Below are 8,150 nucleotides of genomic sequence, written 5' to 3' on the forward strand. Positions count from 1 at the left end.
AGAAGATAAGGACTGCAGCCTTCAATATGGATTGAAGCTCAACATCAAGAAAACAAAGATTCTCACCACTGGGCTAATTGGCAGCATCATGATGGATCGTGAAGAGATTAAGATTGTTCACAGCTTTAGTTTGCTTGGTGCTACAATCAACACTCTTGTTACCAGCAACCATGAAATCAAGAGACAAATTGTATTAGGAAAGTCAGCTGTCTCAGAGTACTGTCACCAGAGTACTGAGGAGCAACGATGTTAATCTGGAGACTCAGGTGTTCCTGATACAGGCCATAGTCTTTGCAATTGCTTGCTATGCATCAAAGAATTTCCAGGAGTGGAGTTTATCCTCTGGGCTCCTATCCCTGTGCTGCATCTTGTTACGTGCTGTCAAGTCAACCATGACTCATAGCAATCCTATGAGCAATAGCAATGAACCCTTCCCTCCCACGAGCCAATCTCGCTGTCTCCGACACACCTGCCCCCATTGCCACAGTCACTCTGTTAATCTATCTTGTCCAGGGGCTTCCTCTACTAGGCCGACCCTGCACACTTCCAAACGTGATGTCCTTCTCCAAGGACAGGTCCTTCCTGGCAGCATGCCCAAAGTATGTGCTTGTTGTTGTTGTGTACCACTGAGTCAGAACTGACCCATAGCTGAGCCTCCAGTGGGTTTTCAGAGGCATGAGAGGAGACTTCCCATACTTCTGCGGAGCAGCTGGTGACCTCAATCTATGCGCCTTTGGGATTACAGCACAGCTTCTTGCCACTAGGCCACCAGCTTAAAAGGTCTTTAAAACCAGGGAAGGCCAGGACTCCTGCACAGGTGCTGAAGCATACAAAGACTTGCGTCTGGAATGAATAGATAGAGAGAGGCTTCCCCTAGAACTGGAACCCCCAATTTGGACTTCTAACCTCATAAAATGTTAAGATAATAAATTTCTGTTTGTTAAAAGTCATCCACATGTGATGACAACTATTCACAAAAGTTATTGGACTCTTGTAGATGCTAAACTAAAACTGTGTTTACCCATGCAACACGCTTCAGCTCAAGGTTTTCTCCCCACTGCTTGACCTGTTACAATTAAATACTGAGTTCACTTGACCTCAGTTTCCAAATACTCCTGGTTTCGGCACTCATCAGGCAGGTGCAAGTATCTGGTTAAAATATATGCCCTAAATCACAACAACAGATTCTTCCTGGAGAGCTCTGGTGGCCTAGTGGCAAGAAGCTGCACTGCAATCCCAGAGGTGCACGGTTCAAATCCATCAGATGTTCTGCTGAAAAAGGAGGAACAATTTCCTCCTGTACCAGTCAGATCTGATTTGACGGTACACACACACAAACAAGAAAATAAAATAAAAAAAGATTCTTCCTCTACCACCAAGCAAACATTGGTGCTATCTGTCTGAGTTCTGGCTACACTCCTCAGTTCAGTAATGGGAGTTGGGCATTCAAAGGTATTTTAAGCTTCTAAAACTGGAAAACATAGGTCAAATCATCTTAGATCTTATTTAAGAACCACTATACCTTCTATGACATGGAGATTTCTAGTCTATGGATACATATGCCTACCACCCATCTTATTTGTGGGATGGTCCTTCTACAAATGTTTCTTTGGCAAAGCACTTGTTCTGTTCATGTCATGTGTATGCCACCAACTGTCAACTTTCTGTGAAAGATGCATAATGGTTAACAGTCTCCCTTTTGACTCTGGGAAGGCATCCCTTCATACTTGTTAAATAAGGAGACCCATTCACTGTATATGTATCACCTGATTCTATTCTAGGAATTGAATGTGAGAAGCATCATTTTCCCTTAGATTTCACAGCCAGGCAGGCGGCAACCAGGCATCATAGACACAACAAACAGTCCAGACAGAACACCCACAGCACACAAGCAAAAGTAGAGGGTCACACCTATTTGAAGACCAGCTTTTACTGTCTCTAACCAGTGATGGTTAGCCAAGCTCTGCCCTTGCTCATTGAACTTGATTGATGTAAATTGGAAGTGGAATACTCTGACCTTGCTTAGGCAAGGTTGCAGGAGATGTCTAGTTTCTTCATTACAGCTGGTACTCCTCCCATAAAGAACTACAACTTCCTCTTTAATAGTTTACCAAAAAAGAAAAAAAATCATTTACCAAACATATTGTTGCTGTTATTGTTAAGTGCCCTCCAGTCGTAGACTACTCATAGCAACCCTATGAATGAAAGACCTAAACACTTGTATGACTTTCCTCCTTTCACCAAGTTCATAGTTTCCAGAGGGAAGCTGTTTTGGAAGTGGATGCCACTCCTGCTTCCAAGCTTGTTATCAAACATAGGCTCAATTTACAGATGAATATGCAAGCACTCCTCTAGTTCTCTCAATCCATTTTATGTTGGTTCAACACATCAAGATTGCTTCCAGTTTATTGCAGAGGTTTGAAATATAATTTTAATTAAGTCAACAAACATGAATTGAAATTGTTCTATCCACTAGTCAACTAGCAACAACAACCGATCAAACACAATTCCAATGCTAGTGCCAGGAATACAGAAGACATGAATACATTCATTCAACAGTATGCAGCATGTTGCCTACTAACTGCTAAAAAATGGGAATGAGTGGGCGCATATGACAGATGAGGACTCTCTACCCTCAAGGAACATATGGCAAAGTGGGAAAGACTGGGTAAATAAGAAAATAAAAGAACAATTACAAATTGTGATTAACAAGAAATACATTGCTGAGTTAGAGAATGATAGGCAAAACTTGCCTTAGAGATGGCAAGACAGAAAGATCTCCCTAGGAATGATGTCCATCATCTTTCTCCTAAATGGCTATGGTAGCAATAACCTTTAAATGACCTTTCCCTACTTGTGCCCCAGGGCATTTGCACTGGTTGTTGAGAATACTCTTGCCCCAGCTAATCACACGACTGGCTTCCTCACTTCTTTCATTGCCACAAATCTTTACTGAAGAATAACCTTTCAAGGAGAACTTTTTTTTTAAATTTATTTTATTTCATTATTTTTTGTGTGTACCGTCAAATCAGATCTGACTGGTACAAGAGGAGATTGTTCCTCCTTCTCCAGCAGAGCATCTGGTGGATTTGAACTGTGCATCTCTGAGATTGCAGTTGCAGCTTCTTGCCACTAGGCCACCACGGCTCACCTCAAGGAGAACTTTTATAGTCTTTTTAACTAAATGTCACATATATTCAACACCATCGTTCTCTCGCCCCCATATCAGTACTTCATTTCCCCTTCCTGAGCTCTCTTTTTTTCTCTTCTATTGTGGAGTGAATTATGTCCCTCCCATTCCCCAGAAAAGTGCCGTCCCGTCTTGGTCATGATTCTCAGTTGTTTGGCAGATGTGTAGAGATCCCCTATCCTGTGATCTGAGGGGATTACCCTCCATTTGTGATTCTGACCTCTATGGACTAATGAGGCAGGTTTGTTATGTCAAAAAGGCTGATTTAGGCTTTTTTACGAAGATGGTGCTGAAAGCGAAGAAGGAAGCACCTGCCCCTCCCAAGACTGAAGCCAAAGCAAAGGTGTTAAAGGCCAAGAAGGCAGTCCTGAAGGGCACCCACAGCCAAAAAGAAAAAGAAGAGCCGCATGTCACCCACCTTCCGGCGGCCTAAGACGCTGAGACTCCGACGGCAGCCCAAATACTCCTGGAAGAGCGCTCCCAGGAGAAACAAGCGTGACCACTATGCCATCATCAAATTTCCCCTGACCACTGAGTCAGCTATGAAGAAGATAGAAGATAACAACACACTTGTGTTCATTGTGGATGTCAAGGCCAATAAGCACCAAATTAAACAAGCTGTAAAGAAGCTCTATGACATTGATGTGGCTAAGGTCAACACTTTGATTAGGCCTGATGGAGAGAAGAAGGCCTATGTTTGACTTGCTCCTGATTATGAGGCTTTGGATGTTGCCAACAAAATTGGGATCATCTAAACTGAGTCCAGTGGGCTAATTCTAAATATAAATTTTTCTCACCATAAAAAAGAAAAAAAGTCTGATTTAGGTAGAATTCAACACTCAAGCTCCAATCAATTCACTATAAGAGGAGTGTTCAAGCCTAATTCAATGGAAGAGGAGTTTTCCTGGGATGTAGCCTCCATTGTCTTTATTTTACAATATTTAAAAGGAGAGAGATGTGAGAAAAGGGAAGAACTTACTACCACCAAGAAAGAAGCCAAGCCTGGAGATTGGCTCCTGAAAGGTCGCAGCTTTGAAAGCCCTGTGGAGCAGCTCTACCCTGTACTCATGGGGTCACCATGATGGGTTCATTTGTTAGTCCTACATACATTTATGGAACAGACATTAAGACAGACACTAGTAACAAAAGCAACACCGTAATTTAGCACTATAACTCAAAGGCATCAATGCTTCCGTCTGCTTTATTAGTTTTATAGTAGATACACCACAGACTGTCAGAAGAATAAAGAAATTGGTCCTGAAAGAAGCACGGCCAGAAAACTCCTTAGAAGCATGGATGGCGAAGCTTCATCTCACATATTTTGGCAAGCTGTCAGGAGAGGCCAGTCCCTGGAGAAAAACATTATGCTTGATAAAGGGGGTGGTAGATGAGAAAGAGGAATCTCCTCAAAAGCATGGGTTGAAGGGAGCTCTGGTGGCCTAGTGGCAAGACGCTCACTGCAATCGCAGGGGTACATGGTTCAAATCCACCAGATGCTCTGCTGGAGAAGGAGGGGGCAATCTCTTCCTGTACCAGTCAGATCTGATTTGATGGTACATGTAAAAATAATACAATAAAAATTCAAAAAAAGAAATTTAAAAACATGGGTTGATACAGTGGCTGCAATGGTCTCAAACCTGCCAATGATTGTGAAGATGGCATAGGGCCAGGCAATGTTTTATTCTGTTGTACATAAGAGCCACATGAGTTAGAACAGATTCAACAGTACCTGGTAACAACAGTGCGATAACAGTAGGGTTCTTTCAAATAAACAACCATATGATAAGGGAGGTCTATGAGGATCTGGATATTTCAGTACTAGAGAGCCCATGGTACAATGGATGCCAGGAAATAAACTCCCAAATCAACACTGGTGCTGCCAAGTCAAATTCCAACTCAGAACAACTCCACAGGACAGAGCAGAACTGCCCTATAGGATGTGCAAGACTGTAAGTCTTTATGGAGGTCAACGTCCACATCCTTCTCCCACAAAGCAACTGGTGGGTTTAAACTAGTGACCCTTGAATTCTCAGTCCAGTGCTTAGCCACTTGAGCCACTAGGACTCCTGGTGCCATGAAGTTAGACATCTTATCAAGTAAGGAAGAAGTCCTGGAGGAGGAAGAAGAGAAGACAACACTGAGATCTGAAACACGGAAAGTGTGTGCCCATTCCTTTCAGTAGAGGAGTTGATTATCTGTGACAGAAGGAAAAGGAAGATCCCCTACAAGCTGAAATCTCAAAATAGCATTGTTTTCCCAACCACAAAGTTTCCACATCCTTGCTTCTAAAGAGCACCCTGGTACACTTCTTCCAGGACAGATTTAATATTCCTTGCCAACACCACAATTCAAAGCATCAGTCAATTTTTCCTTGGTCTTCTGTATTCATTGTCTAACTTTCACATGCACGTGAAGCAATTAAAAATACCTTGATTTGATCACACCAAAATAGTCTTTAAACTGACATCCTTGTTTTTAGCACTTTAAGGATCCTTGGCAGCAGATTTGCCCATTGCAATAAATCACTGATTTCTTGAGTACATCTTCCATAGGTGGAGAGGGTGGAGGGATGATGAGGATGTCACCACTTAGGACAGGGGTCAGGTAGGCTGTTCATAGGGTCACTATGACTTCAGAGAACCTAACAACAATAACACTTAGATAACCTCTCCCCAAGAATATGCACAACAAAGATTCTCACCACTGGGTCAATTGGCACCATCAATATGGATGGTGAAGAGATTGAGATAGTTAACAGTTTTAGTTTACTTGGCTCCACAATCAACACTCTTGGTAACAGCAGCCAGGAAATCAAGAGATTAATTGCATTGGGAAAGTCAGCCGTCAGGGACCTCTTCAGGGTACTGAAGAGCAGCAACATCAGGCTGGAGACTGAGGCGCACCTGATCCAGGCCACAGTCTTTGCAGTTTTGTGCTATGCATCAGAGAGCTGGACAATGACTAGGGATGATAGAAAGAATTGATGCCTTTGAGCTGTGGTGCTGGAGAAGAGTGTTGAATATACCATGGACTGCTAGGAGAATAAACAGGTTTGTCCTAGAGAGGGTGAAGCTGGAATGCTCCTTGGAGTCAAGGATTCTGAAGCTTCGTCTGACATATTTTGGGCATGTTGAGAGGAGGGACTGGTCCTTGGAGAGGGACATCATGTTTGGGAGAGTGGAGGGGCAGCGAAGGAGAGGAAGACCTTCGATGAGATGAATGCATTTGAGATGGCTAGGTTGGCACAGGATAGAACCGCGTTTAAAGCTCTTGTACATAGGACCGCTATGAGTCACAAGCGACTCGATGTCACATAACAACAACAACAACAACATTACTGATTTTAGAAATGTGGGCAATTAAGTCTTGTTAAAAAAATGCAGGGGGATCTCCTTAGACTGTCAAAAGAACAATTTTCTTGGAGAAAGTGCAACCAGGGTGCTTCTGAGAGGCACTGATGGCGAAACTTCCACTCATATACTTTGGGCATGTTGTACATCACGCTTGTCAAGATGAAAGCCCTCGCCAAGTTGGACTGACAAAGTGCCTGTCTGTCAATGGGCTCACGTACATCAGCAATCTTGAGGACGGACAGCACCGGCTAGACGAAGGTTCAGACTCGTTGTTCATTGGGTTGCTATGAATCGTGGTGGATTAGAGGCACTTAACTTTAGACTAATTTGAATTTCCCATTAGCGGGAAGGGATCTTGGTCCTGGAGCTGAGAAAAGGGGAAACGAAGCCACTCCTTAAGCGACTGTGTTCTTTATGGTGGGTTCTGAGAAGTTGGACTAACTGGGAAATTGACGTAGACACAGCACTGTTCTCCAAGAGATGGGAGTCCGTGGTGGTGCAACCACTGAGCTCAGCTCCTAATGGAAAAACTGAAGGTTTGAGTCACCCAGAGACATTGCAGAAGAAAAGCTTGGTGATCTGTTTCTGAATAGGAAAACCAGACACTGAAAAATCCTATTGACGGGTTCGTTCTACGCCAACACACGTTGTGTTGCCAATTAATCAGATTCAATGCACCTTAAAACTTGTCAGAAAAGGAAAATTTTTCTCCCACTGTCCCACAAAGCTGCAGCAGGAATTCCTAGAGCGTTTCCTAAAGGGAAAGTTAAAAGTGCAGCTTCAAAAAAAAAAAAAAAAAAAGTGCAGCTTCCAGGGAGCTCTGGTGGCCTAGTGGCAAAAAGCTGCACGGCAATCTCAGAGGTGTGCGGTTCAAATCTACCAGATGCTCTGCGGGAGAAGGAGGAGCAATGTCCTTCTTCTGTACCAGTCAGATCTGATTTGACGGTACACACACACAATATAATAAAATAAGGTTGTTTTTTTAAAAAAAATGCAGCTTGTGTACCAGGGAGGGACTTTTACTTTTGAGAGAGAGGAGCGAACTTGGGGGCGGGGGAAGAGGGCTGGGTGGGTAGAGAAGTGCAGCAATGAATGAATAGAAATCCAAATTCTCTGTAAATGTTCATTAAAATTATTAAAAAAAAAAAAACCACAAACCCTATGTACAAAAAAAAAAGGATGCAGCTTCTATTTTGTCGTTTGTCAATCCCTATCTCCAATCTCCCAAGTCTGCACATTCCAGAAGACGCAGCCAGCCCCACACAAAACACTTCCTCCACCCATCAACAAACGAATGGATAGAGAAGTTGTGGTGTATTCACACAATGAAATAGTACTCTGCATTGAAAAACAAGGAACTCATGCAATGTTACTCAAAATGGGTGAGCCTGGAGGACATTACGCTGAGTGAAGTATCTCAGTCACAAAAGGACAAATACTGCATGGTGCCACTATTGTAGAACGGGACTGATACTAGGGTTGGGAAAAACTGGATAAATTATGTATACTGCATTGAAACAGATGAGGGAGGGAATAATTTAAAAGCGATATATGATAGGGTATTATAATTATCACAAGAGTCTAGAATTAAGGGTGCATAGTGGAGT

General features: G+C 42.9%; 1 pseudogene; it reads right to left on the reverse strand.

Annotated features, from left to right (window-relative positions):
* Positions 1-6,396: 6,396 nt before the first annotated feature.
* The window catches only part of LOC102870373, a 3,612-nt pseudogene continuing 1,858 nt past the window's right edge, over positions 6,397-8,150 (reverse strand).

Source organism: Elephantulus edwardii, unplaced genomic scaffold (assembly GCF_000299155.1).
Source record: "Elephantulus edwardii isolate Elephantulus edwardi_28Jun2011 unplaced genomic scaffold, EleEdw1.0 scaffold00048, whole genome shotgun sequence".
NCBI lineage: Eukaryota > Metazoa > Chordata > Mammalia > Macroscelidea > Macroscelididae > Elephantulus > Elephantulus edwardii.